The sequence below is a fragment of the Lycorma delicatula genome, chromosome 9, assembly GCF_047948215.1.
Source record: "Lycorma delicatula isolate Av1 chromosome 9, ASM4794821v1, whole genome shotgun sequence".
NCBI lineage: Eukaryota > Metazoa > Arthropoda > Insecta > Hemiptera > Fulgoridae > Lycorma > Lycorma delicatula.
In genome coordinates this window covers 111799791-111815531 of record NC_134463.1, presented here as the reverse complement: position 1 = coordinate 111815531, position 15741 = coordinate 111799791, and the positions used below count along the sequence as shown (strand labels likewise).

Genomic DNA, 15741 nt, shown 5'->3' with positions numbered 1-15741 from the left:
ATCTGAGTCAAACCTCCACCTGGGATCTGAGTGGCCACCTTTTGAAGCAGCACAGCCCGCTCAGATTTCACAGCTACTGTGTAGCTTCCTCCATCATTTCCGGCCGAGTGGACTGATTTTCCTGAGGGTCTGTACCAATCTAGTCTAAAACGTCCTTAAACGTCTCAATCATTTGAGCAAACCCGTCCATGTTTAGGGAACACTTTTTGACCTCCGTTTTTGTGTTCACATTCTGTCTGATAAGCGAAGTCATCTCCTTCAGATATTTTAGAACGACTTTCGTATTCAAAGCTAGACATCTCGCCCGCCGTTGAAAGCTTCTCTCGCTCTCGGTTCCGTTCTCTTCTTCTGGCTGCCCCTCTTTCATTTTGGACGCTACCTGTGACAACCCGCATCTCTGTTGATCAGAAATTTCTTCTCTGTAGGACAAGAAGCCTCTACAACTAGCCTGCGTCTTCTTCTTCTCTTCAGCACAAGGAGAAAGCCGCAGCCTCCGCTTCCTCGATGGCTTCGACGCCAGCTGCTCACCTACTATTTCATGATTTGATCTTATTGGCAGAGACGGGAAATTCTCTTCGAATTCTCCACCACGCTCAACCTCTACAGTCGTCGGAATTGGTAAACCCACACCCATCTGCTGCCGCTGAGCCGACATCTCCTTCATCTTTCTTTCCCAATGTCTGGGCTCCATATTCCCCAATACGCCGATATTCTTCAGCCTCGGTCTCTGCAACGCTATCAGTCCCATTAGTATTAGGGGGAGCCTTCTGCAATACCACGGTCTTCGTCTTACGATGGAGTTGAAATTCTATTTCTCGTCAAAAGGTAAAGAAGTTGACCGATATCTTATCCTGAAAGTTAAAGTACTTTCTGGAACGATTTTAACGTTGTTGAGGGATTTCCATACATTTGATTCCATCTGTTTAAAACATACTATTGATTTTTGCAAAATATATAATAATACATATAATGTTTCAAAATTTCCTAATTTTTTTACACTGTATTTTTTAACTCCTACCCCTTGTGAAAAAAAATTGTTGTGACGGTATTTGAAGATTAGTTTGAAAAATAAAATTATACTGGAAAAAACACGGTTTAAGGTTAAATTTTTAATAAATTATTTTGTTACTATTGATTTTATTCTTCAAAATTGACCAAATTTAAAATAATTTTTTTTCGCAAGTACTCGATTACGCTAAGTTTCATTTAAAATAATTTATGTAACAGTTTTCTATTCAGGTTTTTATGCAAAAAGTTCTTTTTTTTAGGTTTTGCGTTCCATAAAAGTTGTACATTATTTTTATTTTTAATGTAAATATTCAAGAGAAACTAATTTTAATAATTAAAATTGTACGGTAGTAACCGTTTTATTCTGAAATACAACTAATCATTATATTTCAAAATTATAAACCAAAAAATATACGTAAAGCACCAGCATAAAGTAAAAAAGTTTGGAATCGGAGTTTTTCACTTTCCCAGAAAATTTATACTAAAGTACCGAATTTAAAATAAGAATAAAAATTAAAATTACCTGTTAAAATATTTTATCAGTTTGAGAATTATTTTGGGAAAAATTTTATATAAGAAAATGTTCATCTCTTCAAAAGAAATATATGATTTCTGACTGTCCAAACGTTTTCATGCCGACTTTTTTATAGCACTATAGAATTTCTTTCAAAGAAATTTTATGCTACTCATATTAGTTCGCCATGTATAAAAGTCACCATACAAAAAGTATAAAGCCATCATATAAAAGTTTTTTGGTATAACCGATCTGGAATTATTATCCCCAGTAAGTGCAAACACACGTGCGCGCGTAAAGGCATTTATGAACGAACAGAATTTTCCTCTTTTTCTTTTTTTTAAAAGCTTTTTATACTGAAAAAAAAAATGAAAGGTGATTTTACCTTGTGTATTTCCATACTTCTCCCTTGTTGTAGATACCCTTTGTTCCCCTTATGCACACTGCATAACACCTGGAAATTAAGAGAAAAAATAAAGGAAAGTTTTATTATACAAAAGAGAAGTTTTTGTTTTACAAATTTTATAAAAATACAACTATTTATTTGATTTGAGTTTATATTCTATAATAACAAGAACACTTTGAAGCATTTAGAAGATGAAGTATCCTTTGCTTATAAGAATTTTTTAATTTTGAAAACCCAATTTTTTTTACTGTTAAAAAAATCTCAGATTTTGTTTTCAGTTTATTTCCATTCAGTTGTTTAATTATTATATGATTTTAAAGTTAAGAAGACAAAAATTAATTATTATTTCAAGTGAAATACACTTCATTTATTCAGCACACCTCTTCACAAAATTATGTTTTTACTAGTAGCGGTAATAAAAGAAGACTGTTAATGTTCCGTGACTTTTTTGTATCCTTTCAATTTCCACCATTGATTTTTATCCAGTCAATCTCAGTATGACGTCTTATAAAAATTTAAACTGCTTACGGCAGTTTATGAGGCAAAAAAATTCAAGGATGATGGGAATTCAATCGATTAACAATTCAAGGAATTATTTATTTTTTCTCAAATTTCCCTCAAATTTTTCATTCCATAGTTATTGAATGTAATTTTGACCTATTTATTTTTTAAACAATCAACCTGTACAAGCTCCGCAAATAAAAATGACTAAAATATAATTTTCTGAAGAAATTATGTAGCTAACCTAAATAAATAAAATAGAGCGCACACAGAGAAGAATTTGTAATTTAGTATAAAAAACATCCATATTGTAAGTTATTATGTTAAAAAATAGAATTACAGAGCCTACGAGGTCGGACAGTTAATGGATAAAGTGTAAGATTTCTTGGCTACAGCATAAGATAACAAGACCCGATGACAAAACACGCACGACAAAAATTAAATTTTACATTGATACTTGGTATTTAATTTAACCGTTGAGGAATCTTCGCAAATATTTCAATGAATCAAACCCTCCTTGTATTATATTCTCAAATTTGTAATAACCTAAAAATGAACATAAATATGTTCATCATAGGTTGTAACTATTCAAATTCATAAGTATGTTTAAACACAGAAAGTCTAAATCCAAAATCCAAAAATATATTTTGAAATTCCTTTTAATAAACCATTATATTTTAAGTAACATTTTGTATTAAAGCTTAGCTAGAATCAAAAATGTAAAATTTTAATGCAAATCAATCAATTAATCTTGATGTAAAATGTAAAATTCATTACGTTAAAGTAACAACATATTTAACTAACGCGAATTCTCCAGTATTTTTTATTATTAGAACTACAAAGATTAGAGTGTAATATTCTAGTAATGAGAGTTAATGATAATTTGTAATAATATTAAATTTAATAATTCATAAAATATAAGACATTTTCGTTTAAACTTCTCTCTCAATAAATTTCTACACAAGTCTAAATTCAAAATAACAGATGCTACCACCAACAAAACCGAATGTCTTTAGAATGATTTAAACGCTTTAAAGGCAAAATACAATATAATTAAAACAGAGCGTTTAATCAAGTCCTTGGTATATTTAAATAAATAAATACATCTTGGATTGTATGTAGAAATACATTTAAATAAACAGTTCACTAATATTGAATTTCCAATTTGAAATATTTTTTCATATTTCAACGTTAATTAAGATAATAAATAATGATAGAAACATCAAAGAAGATATACTAAATAAAAAAAATAAAAAAAGATTTTGATTCCAGTGGAACGGGGTTAAAAAAACAATCGTTTTTTATTGTATTTATTTAAACATAATTTAAAAAATGAATGATGTTTAAATATAAAAAAAACGCTTCGTTTCTTTATTAAAATTTTCGAGGAATTTTTAAATATGTTTATTGATAATAAAAAAAGAGAGAAATTATGAAAAAATTAATTTAAGGAAGTAAAAAAAAAATCTTATCTTTTGTTTCTAAATATATTTTTGTATCTAAATATTTAATAAACACAATTTTAAAATATTTTTTTAAATTTCATTAAAAAATAGAATTTTTGTAATAATTAAGTTTCAACATACAGATCGCTTCATATTTTATCTACTCTACTAAAAAATGTTTCAAAAAAATCTGATGTGGACACCATATAACTTCCTTTATTAAATTACATTTACACATTTTTGTAAATGAAAATTAGATAAAATTTTATTCCATTAATAACAACTGATGTTTTTTTCATATCATTTTTTGTTTTTAATTGTTTTTATTGAATCATTATTTACTGTAATTTTTTTCTTTAAAATCAGAGGTTAATAATTATTAATAAATCAATATATTTAAATTTAAAAAAAAGGAGATGAAGTTGGATTCAAACCGATGTATGTGCGTTCCCTTGTAAGATCCAAATATTTCATTAACTAAATTTTTATTTCGCTATAACTCTGGAACCAGTCAAAATAAGTTCCACTTATGATACATCGTTGAAAAGCTCTCAATGAGGGCTTATTATTGCAGTGAAAAAAATCAAATATCCAATTTTGTTTTTGGGCTTTTTTAGACTTTTTGGTCCAGTCGATTGCAATCAAAAGGGAAGGTGCACAACTAGATGTTAAAACAGTCTTAAATAATATACATACGTAATACATAATATTATGCCGTATATGCTTTCTGAATGTGTCTCGTGCACACGTTATAATAAAAAATATAAAATATAAATATGAAATACATTTTTGATGTACTGACTTTTTTATGCAGTATTCTTCACAAATATTATAATATGTTACACTTACACTGAATTGAAACAATTATTATATTATTATTATAAGTACGAATTGAAATATTTCATATAAACTAACACTTTGACACGTAATAAACAAAAGTTTCAGTGTATATATGTATACAAGCATAACCGAGAAGTAACATCATACGACTAACTGTAATTCACAGTCTATGTTTACCATATACTAATCTATACGCGTGTATGGGCATGTATATTGAAAGAGAGAAAGAGAGGGATAGAGTAGGATAATTATTGTGAATCATCGGCAGTTTTTTCTCCCACCTCCCATCAACTGATACAGGTGATTTTTTAGTCCTGTTAGCCAATTGTTAATGTCTGGTAATTTTTTTCTAAGAAAGGGAAATTTTGTTTTGTTTTGGTAGCACTACTCAACCGGTATAGATACGGCAGTGTGAGTTGACTCTCCTTGAGCTGTGTAAACGATTGTGCCGATTCCGGTCGTGTTACGAACAGCATGTCTTTTACCATAGAACAACGAGTTTTCATTGTTGAACAATATTTTGCTACGAAATCGTACGCGAGTGTAAAATAATCATTTCAAATTAAATTTGTTGGTGTTCTTCCGCCAGAAAAAATGTCAATTTCTAGGCTAGCAAACCGATTTCGAGAGACAGGAAGTGTTTGCGACAGAAAACGGTGCGGTCCAGTGCCGGATTTACCTTGGACGAGGCCCCAAGCAAATCGATATTTTTGAGGCCCCCCTCAAAAATGGTTTGCATGACAAACCAATTTTAAAATATACTGTCATTATAATATATGCTATAAATATAAATGAAGCTTTTACATAATTGAAGATAGAAATTACAATTATACAAAAGTTATAAAAGTAATACATAAAATATTATAAATATATTCTTTATTTTTTGTTAATTTTACTTTTATTTTTCAAAATTTTTACTTCGAGGCCCCTGTCAAAGTGAGGCCTCAAGCAGCTGCTTGTTTTGCTTTATGGTAAATCCGTCACTGTAGCGGTCGACCAACTCGCTTAACAGATGACGTTTTAAAGAATGTGAAAACAAGATTGCTCAATTCTCCACGGAAAAGACGAAAACTTTTCACACAAGTCGGTTTGTCATATTCGAGTGTTCAGAAAGCTGCTAAAAAATTGAAATTGTATCCGTATCGCGTACGATTAGTCCAAGAGCTTGAGCTTCCAGACTTAAACAAGCTATTGCAATATTGCCGTTGGCTTAGCTCTCTCCTAAACGATAACGGAATCGAATTTTTAAACACAGTATTCTTTAGCGATGAAGCTTGGGTCCATCTTGATGGTTATATGAACAGTCAAAACTGTCGAATTTGGGCGGTTGAAAATCCTAACGCTTAACAAGACAAATCGTTGCATCCTGAAAAAATTGGTGTGTGTTGTGCGATATCTCGTCATCGTATAGTCGGACCATATTCTTCGAACAGACAGTAAATAAATAGTGAAGTATACAGGAATATTGTGCGCCAATTTGTGTCCCTCCTTGAACCTCAAGAACGGTATTGCTGGTTTCAGCAAGACGGCGCTACATGCCACACGTCTCGAGAAACCATGGGTTTTCTACAAGAGTTCTTTGATGATCGAATAATAAGCATGGACTTATGGCCTCCAAGGTTCCCAGACTTCACATATCCTGACTACATTTTGTGGGGTTACATTAAGTCCGAGGCCTTGAAAAACAATCCTCACACTATTGATGTACTTAAGTCAATATTACAGATTTAATCACGAATATTTCCAATGAAACTCTTAAAAAGGTTTCTGCTAATATGCTGAAAAGTGTCCGTGCGTGTATAACCGCAACGGGTGGGCATTTGTGAACATATTCTTTAACAATTATGTAAGTAATATCTTTTTATTAAATCTCTTTTGTAAGTAAAAACTACATTTTTTTATTCCACCTAAATTTTCCTTTCTTAAATTACATTTAAAATTGGGTAACATGACTAAAAAATCACTCTGTACTATACACTCATATATACGTATATATATTCTCGCTCTATGCCTTTTTCTCTTTCATATATATGTGCTTAGCGTCTTTCATTACGTTACAGATTTTGATTACGAATCAGCGATTTTTTTTCCATGTTCCAATTTAATTCGTATGTACAAATAATTCTGACACAACGTGCCTAAAGAAGTTTTCACTTCAAAAATTTCAACATCCTACGGCTAATCGTTTTTGAGTTATGCGGGATACATATATGTACGTACAGACGTCACGCTGAAACTAGTCAGAATGGTTTCAGAAATGGTTAAAACTGATATTTTCGTTAAAATCTGAAAACCTAAATTTTTCGCGATCACAATACTTCGTATAAGGAAGTAGAAATGTTAAATTTTTTAATAAATGTTTGTTCGAAATATCCTTATTTAAATTTTATGAAATCTATAAAACATTATTTACAAATATTGCAGCAATAAAGTATATAACATAAAAATTTATTTTAAGTATATTTTTTTATTGTCACCGTATTATCTTTCATTTTAATGAAACTACGGAAATAAATTATTAAAACTACCTGTAAAATATTACAGTTTTTGATTTATAAAATATGATTTTATTACAGAAATAGTAGAAATAAATTCCAAAATTTTCAAATTGCAGTTGACAGAGATAAATTAACCCTCATTAATTTCATGTATTAATGAAACTAATGTCTTTATTTATATAATTTATATGCATTATACAGTGCGATTATTTTATCGCGCAAACATCTAACGGGATGGGTATACTGGGTAATGTGTTATTTTAGTGATACAGCATATTTTCACCTAAGCGGTTACATCAGTAGTCAGTACAACAGATATTGGTCAACGTCAATTAAGATAATACACTCTGAAGTTGAGCCAACGTTTCGTCAGCTACACTATATCTAGCTGACGAAAGAAGATCCCACCGGGTTGGTCTAGTGGTGAACGCGTCTTCCCAAATCAGCTGATTTGGAAGTCGATAGTTCCAGCATTCAAGTCCTAGTAAAGACAACTACTTTTATATGGATTTGGAGACTAGATCGTGGATACCGGTGTTCCTTGGTGGTTGGGTTCCAATTAACCACACATCTCAGGAATGGTTGAACTGAGACTGTAAAAGATTACACTTCATTTACACTCATACATATCATTCTCATTCATCCTCTGAAGTAATACCTGAATGGTAATTCCCGGAGGGTGAACAAAAAGAAAGGTAACGAATTAATACACTTGAACTGATATAATCCTACTAATTGTTTTATTTTCATGTAATTTTAAACTAGATTTTTTTTTTGAAATACCTTAGCTGAATTATTTGATCAATTGGTTCTAATTTAACACAAACCAATTTTTTTTTTTTTAATTGCAAAACTAACAATACCGTTTAAAAAATTATTTTGATATTTACTCGAGATGAAAATATCTCTATTTTAAACAATCCCAGTATTACCGAAATAATTAACAAAATGATGAAAAATCCAATTTGAATAAAGATAAGATCTACATCTTAACATACTCTATTTAAAAAATTTAACATATTTATTTTGTTACCCACCGGATTAGTCTTGTTGTGAAATAGTCCTCGCATACCACTTGATTTCCAAGAAGAGAGTTCTAAGGTTAAATCTTAGTAAAGCAGTTACTTTTATAAGGTTTGAATATTAGATCGTGGATACCGGTATTGTTCGGTGGTTGGGTTTCAATTAACTACACATCTCAGGAATGATCGACCTGAGACTGTACAAGATTACAATTCATTTACATGATCCTCATTCATCCTCTGAAGTAATACCTTACGGTGGTTCCGAAGGTAAACAAGGAAAGAACAACATATTTATTTTGTTGAAGTTACAGAGATAAAAAATTTCATGTATCCGGAAAAGAGCGTAAAACTAGATTTTCTAGCGGTTTTCTAAAGATTTAAACAACATGTTTCTTACTCTTTTAAAAAGTAGTTATTCTATTTCAGAAAAAACCCCTGAAACCTAATGATAATCTTTTTTAATTATAGAGTTTCGTAAATATGAAAATTCCAAAAAAAACAAATTTTAATTTAAAAAAAATCTTTTTATATTTATTTTTTGTATACTGGAGTGGTTACGGGATCCGGATTTATTTGATGGGGACTTTAGCATTTAAATTTGCTATAGAGTCAGCAGACAAGAAAAGGAATCTTTGAAAAACAGTCAATAGCCAAACCTCCCGGCCAGATTTCAAGAATCCGTTAGGACTTTCAGATTTCGATGTATTCATTATAAAGAATCTAATTGGTTCAAAACAAACATAGAATCAATAATGAGAAAGAAGATATTAAGAGTAAAAAAAAAGCTGTGATGGGTAGCGAGGAAAAAACAATCCAACCTAAGAGAAACCACAATAAAAAAAACCAACTACTCGGAATAATGTTCAAGGCTTTGCTCAGGCTGCAGACACCCATTTTGTTAATTATTACTTTGGATATTGAAGAATTTCTTCCGAGATGGTTTGATTTTGCGTTGACCAGTTGAAATGCATGCTACAGGAAAATATTATAATCCAGGATATAAATCAATCTTTATGATAAATGGTAACATTTACTGTAACTCTGTACTCTATTCTCCATAATTTTTATATATGATTTTGATTATAATCTGGTTCTAACAAAATGTTTTGAAACTATATCTCACTCAAAATTACTGAATAAACTAGGATAGCAGTTTCTCAAATTTTTAGGAGTCGCGGCATCCTTTTTCAATTAAAATTTTTCCGTAGCCCCACCCTAAGTAAAAGTATGACTACTCGTTATTAAGAGATAAAACTAAAATAAAACTCGTGAATCTTCATTATTTTTTACTTTATTTATATTAAATTCATAATTATAAATGTCTTGGTTCGATTAATTATGAAGCTTTTACAATATTTCGCGGCGCCCCTTTTAAGAGGCCGCGGCTCCCGGAACGGCGCAGGGCACAGTTTGGCAATCACTGAATTAGGACAATATGGTATAAGAGATACTGTTTTAAAATTATTTCCACACTATCTTCAATGTAGGTCACATATCATAAAAATAAATTCTGATTCCATTAACATGTAGTTAAATTATATTACGATTTACCACAGGGAACTGTACCTGTCACTTATTTTCTTCGTAAAATAGGTAAACGATCTTCTAAGTCTTGATCTATAAAATGGTATAATTATTTCGTTTCGGTGGTAATTTTTTTAGAATATTTATAAAAGAAAGTTTATTCTTCAGCTAATAGTAGTCAATTAATGATAACGGATTAGTTGAACGGTAATAGTTTTGGATTGAATGTGAAGAACACAAAATACAGGGTTAATATAAAAGAATGGTGCGGTTTCAGCAATTCCTAGGAAGATTGTATGGAAATTTCTAGATGTTATATTGGTATCCCTGAAAGCCTCCAACCCGAAAGTTTGTTTATCACCAGTTGTAACCACAACGTCAGTTCTTGTATTGTTGTTGCAGTGAGTTTAGCGAGTTACTATGTTCTCGGATAAAGACAAAGCAAAGTGTGTTTTATCGATGGCTGAATTAAAATCCGTAATTTTAGTTCAACGTGCGTTTCGAAGTGAATTTGGAAGCAATCCGCCACACAAAAATAACATAACACGTTGGTTCAAACGATTCGAAGAAACCGGATCGGTTAAGAAACAGAAATCAACCGGCAGACCAAGTGTACCGGACGAAACGCTTGAACTAATTAGACAATCGGCAATTAGAAGTCCTGGGAAGTCCACCCCCCGTCGAAGCGTCGAATTAGATATTCCTAAATCAACAGTTCACAAAGTTTTACGTAAAAAACAGAAATTACACGCTTATAAAATCCAGATGCTGCAAGAATTGAAACCCGATGATGGTGTAAAACGTTACAATTTCGCTGTTGAAATGTCGGACAGAATAAGTGAAAACGAATCATTTTTAGACGATATAATTTTTACAGACGAAGCTACATTCCATGTGAATGGATGTGTTAACAGACACAATTGACAAATATGAGCTCTGAAAACCCACACGCAATTATCGAGAAACAACGCGATTCGTCTAAAGTTAATGTTTGGTGTGGTGTGATGAAAAATCGTGTAATAGGGCCTTTCTTCTTCGCTGAAAAAACAATTAATGGAGTTATGTATCTTGACATGTTAACCGATTATTGCTTTCCTCAGCCGGATGAACTCGAAAACATTCATCGACTTCATTTCCAACAAGATGGTGCTCCCCCCCCCCCACTTCAATACATTGGTCACGGACGCTTTGAACGAAAAATTTGGAGATCGATGGATAGGCCGGCAAGGACCCGTACTTTGGCCTCCAATGAGTCCAAACCTGACACCTTGCGATTTTCTTGTAGGGGTACATCAAAAGCGTTGTTTATACACAAAAAATTCGCGACCTAAACCGCTTAAAAAACAGGTTTAATGAAGCAATGACAACCATTAACGAAGATATGTTAACTAATGTTTGGAGAGGAGTTGAGTTTCGTTTGGACATTTGTCGAGCGACTAAGGGCGCACATATTGAAATTTATTAATTATTTAAAAAAATGTTTGAGACGACAAATTTGAAAAATAAAAAATATAAACTGGAAGTAATTCTGTTTTAATTTAAACCATGTTCAAAACCGCACCATTCTTTTATGATAACCCTGGATATCACAGTTAGTCTTACTAAGACAAGGCAACCAAATTTAAATAAACTTCTAAAATTGCGTATTAATTTCTTAGGTAATAACATATGTAATTGTTCCATGTTAGAGAAAATAAACATAAATAAAATATCTTGGAATAATGATAAACGGAAACCTGAAATGGGATTTCTATAAAAACTATATAAAAAACCAATATATATATATATACAAGATAAAATTCATCAATCGGTTCTGCAAATATGGTTTGGTAATACGAGTTGGAGCATTTCACTTTCATTTAGTGGACTTATTTACACTGCAGAAAACTTAATTATAAAAACAATACCTAAATAAACCAAGAACGAATCCGAGTTGGGGGTCTTTTCTATTTTTCCCCCACAATAGTTTCTTTTTACACATTACGTATTGTATTTCATATATTTTTCTTTCAAATCAGTGGATATGTGAAGGAATTTGTAGAGAAATTATATATAAATATAATCTAACCAAACTTAAAAAACGCTTGTTCCCTCGCTAACCTATTTTTTTTATTTCAACTCGACGATTTTTTTCAAATATAGGTCTTCAAAATGTAGCTAAGAGAGACCAATATAAGCATTACGTTAATAATTATTATAAATATAATTTTTTTGCTGTTTAGCCTCCGAGAATTACCGTTCAGATATTACTTCAGTGGATGAATGAGGATGATATGTATGAGTGTAATCTTGAACAGCCTCAGTTCGACCATTTCGAGTGTGTGATTAATTGAAACCCAACCACCAAATAACACCGGTATCCACGATCTAGCATTCAAATCCGTATAAAAATAACTAACTTTACTAAGATTTGAACGTTGGAACTCTCGACTGCCAAATCAGCTGATTTGGGAAAACGCATTCACTACTACATCAACCCGGTGTATTTATAAATATAATCTAACTAAACTTAACCTACGCTCGCAAACCTTGACTAGCGATCGTAGCTTAAGTTTGGTTAGATTATCTATTTTTTAATGTCAACATGTATGTAAGTTACTACAAAATAATAATTATTATTTTCTTAATGCGTTTAGAAAATTATTCTTAAAAAAATTATTTATTCTTAAAAAAGTCATTGTAGGGGTGTAATAGAAAAGATGCATAATATTTAAAGAGTTCAATGACATGATTATAAGAATAAGAGTATCTTTTGAGTATAATTAAATATTTTTACAACTATAATAATGAATTTGAATTATCATACGACTGTATTTATTAATGTAAGGAAAAACAATTATAAGAATTTCAGATATTATCTACTTAATTTCAAAATTATTAGAGGATAGATAGATAATCTGTGTAAGTTGAATTTTATAAATTTCATTCCGTTTAATTAAAATTATAATAATAAAAATAACATTTAATCCACTATCATTGATGCTATTAACAATTTTTTTTTTTTCAACTTGATTTCATATGAATCTGTTGCATCATAATCCTTTTACTTTTTGTATTCTATTATTATTTTAATCTGTTGTAATAATAATTAATATAGTAATTAATTACTTATACGCTTGGCAAAATTTTAAACATATATGATTAAAAATATAACGACTTCAACCAACGAACAAGTTTTTCTTTTGTTGGATGTTGTCTTGTTATTTATTTATTTATTTTTTTATAAACATTGTTATTGTAATGATTTTTCCTTCCTTGTACAAAATAAAGATCGCCCATCGGGTCGGTCTAGTGGTTAACGCGTCTTCCCAAATCAGCTGATTTGGAAGTCGAGAGTTCCAGCGTTCAAGTCCTACTAAAGACAATTACTTTTATACGGATTTGAATACTAGATCGTGGATACCGGTATTCTTTGGTGGTTGGGTTTCAATTAACCACACATCTCAGGAATCTCAGGAATGGTCGAACTGAGAATGTACAAGACTACACTTCATTTACACTCATACATATCATCCTCTGAAGAATTATCTAAACGGTAGTTAACGGAGGCTAAACAGGAAAAAGAAAGAAAAGGTTGTACAAAATAAAGAAAGTATTGTGATCGCGAAAAATTTCGGTTTTCAGATTTCAACGGAAATATCCGTTTTGACCATTCCTGAATCTATTTTGATTAGTTTCGGCGTAAAGTCTGTACGTATTACGTATGTATCTAACACAATGTAAAAACGATTAGCCATAGGATGTTGAAAATATTTATTTAGGACTATTGTAACATCGAATTCTACACCTTTCCTTTTGATCGCAATCGACTCGACAAAAGTGTCCAAAAAAGGCGCAAAATTAAAAAAATTCGGATTTTGGACTTTTCTTAATTGTAGTAATAAGCCTTCATTTAGACATTTTCAACGATATATCGTAAGTGATACTTATTTTCATCGGTTCCGGAGTTATAGCCAAATAAAATTTTTATTAATGAAATATTTGGATCTTACAACGGTAAACACGTCGGTTCAAATCTGACTTCATCTGTATTATTTTAATATTTTTTTTAAATTTAAATATACTGATTTAATAATAATTATTAACCTCTAATTGTAAAAAAAGTTATACAATAATTAATGATTCAATAACAATTAAAAAAAAAACGAAAAAATATCAGAAGTTATTAATGAAGTAATATTTTATGTACTTTTCATTTAAAAAAAAAAATGTGTGTATATAATTTAATAGGCGTACAAGGAAGTCATATGGTGTCCACATCAGATTTTTTAAATTTATAGTTAAGTAGTAATTATAAATAAACAAATTTATTAATAATCTGTTATTGAAATAAATGATTATACAGATTATTTATGATTAAACAGATTTACTATGGAAAAGTGAATTATTTAATTCGCTTCTAAACAGTAGTGAAAACGTTAGGAAACTAAAACTACTAAAGGTTTTGGTTCTCGTTGATTTCATGTGATTTTAGTTTGAGCTGCATCAACCGAGTGTTAGCCGTCAATCTATTAATTTGCTTCATTCAATTTTAGTTATTCATTCGTTATTAACTTTAGTTTTATTTTTTCTCTGTGTTTCATCGTATCTCTTGTTTATTAATGCTGTGATTGTTTTTGTTTAGTGTTAAACAGTTACTAATGGTACTGTTTTCTGACTTAACTTTTATATGTGTACTTACATCGATGTTCTGTATAGAAATATTAGTATTTAATTTATGATGAACTTTCACAGAAGCCTCTCTGCACCTCATTTTATGTGATCATAGTTATTTATGGTTTCATTAATATTTAACCGATTGTAAATTTTATTTTAAGACAGAAGTCTATTACGGAAAAATAAATTCAGTTAATATAGTGAATAAAAATGTTTTTTTTTTTTTTTTTTAATGAAAGATTAATCTTTTCGCAACGATAAAAAGCTCCTCTTTAAACTAAATACTCACTTCTAAAATAGTACGTATACTTTTATGCTAATAAGAAATTTTTTTTATCTATCAAAAACCTTTTTTAATAGCTTAAAGACTTGCAAGGTAAATCTATTTCTAATTAGATTTAATAAATAAAATTTCAATAACAACAAAAGTACGTTTATTTCAAGTAATTTGTTTAAGTATATAATTACGCAGTTATCTTAATGAAACAAATTTTCTATTTATTGTAAAATATAAATCTGAATTAAACCTTCATGAGACTTTACACATATATAACGACATTAGTGTTGAAAGAGAGATTTTCAAGCAAATGTTTTAAAAAGATAAAAGACTTATCAAACTGACTATTGTGTTCATTTTATCCCTGGAAAACATTAAAGATACAGAAGAACAAGAGACATTCTAAAATCATTACCCCAGAAAATTCTTTATCCCTAAAAAATTCTTCATTGTAAAGAGATAACTATAATTTCTTAACTGATGTTAAATTAGTAAAACTCGTCGTATTTTACATTTCGCATTGTATTCACCGCCTTCTGCATTACAGGTTTAAATTGATTTAGATATGAACATTTTTAAACGCTTTACATGAGAACAAACAAAACGAGTGTGTATACGTGCTAGCGCGCACGCACACACCCATACACAGTAGAATACCCGTACCAAACGTTAAAATCTGCTCACTTGTAAACTATCACAGCATAAATTTTAATCTTTAGCCTTCTAAAAGATAATGCTTGGCAATGTATTTAGGGATTATTTTATATTGGAGCACTTAAAATGAACAAAACAAATTAATTACGTGGACGTGCGCGTGCAAACACATATATACCCGTACAAACAGATGCATTTCCATAATCCTTTCTCTTTCTTTTTTATACTAATATTAATACTACAAAAATTAAAATTATTTTTTATGACCAACAAGAAGGATGTCTGTTGTAGATTTTCAGCTGATTAAAAAAAATACATTACGTTTTTCTTCATTCTACTTAATTAAAATAAACATATACTTAGTAATTGTAAAATAAATAATAATTAAATATC

The 15741-nt window shown here is 30.2% G+C and overlaps 1 protein-coding gene and 1 long non-coding RNA gene across 5 annotated transcripts in view; one reads left to right on the top strand and one right to left on the bottom strand.

Moving 5' to 3' along the window:
- Positions 1-15741, top strand: part of LOC142330220 (corticotropin-releasing factor-binding protein) — a 395376-nt gene that overhangs the window by 353657 nt on the left and 25978 nt on the right. The window lies entirely within an intron of this gene.
- LOC142330221 (uncharacterized) overlaps positions 1-15741 on the bottom strand; it is a 373896-nt gene that overhangs the window by 353665 nt on the left and 4490 nt on the right. For all 4 annotated transcript variants that reach the window (XR_012757732.1, XR_012757735.1, XR_012757734.1 and 1 more), the window contains exon 2: positions 1908-1976. This is a non-coding gene — a long non-coding RNA (uncharacterized LOC142330221). The remainder of the gene's footprint in view (positions 1-1907; positions 1977-15741) is intronic.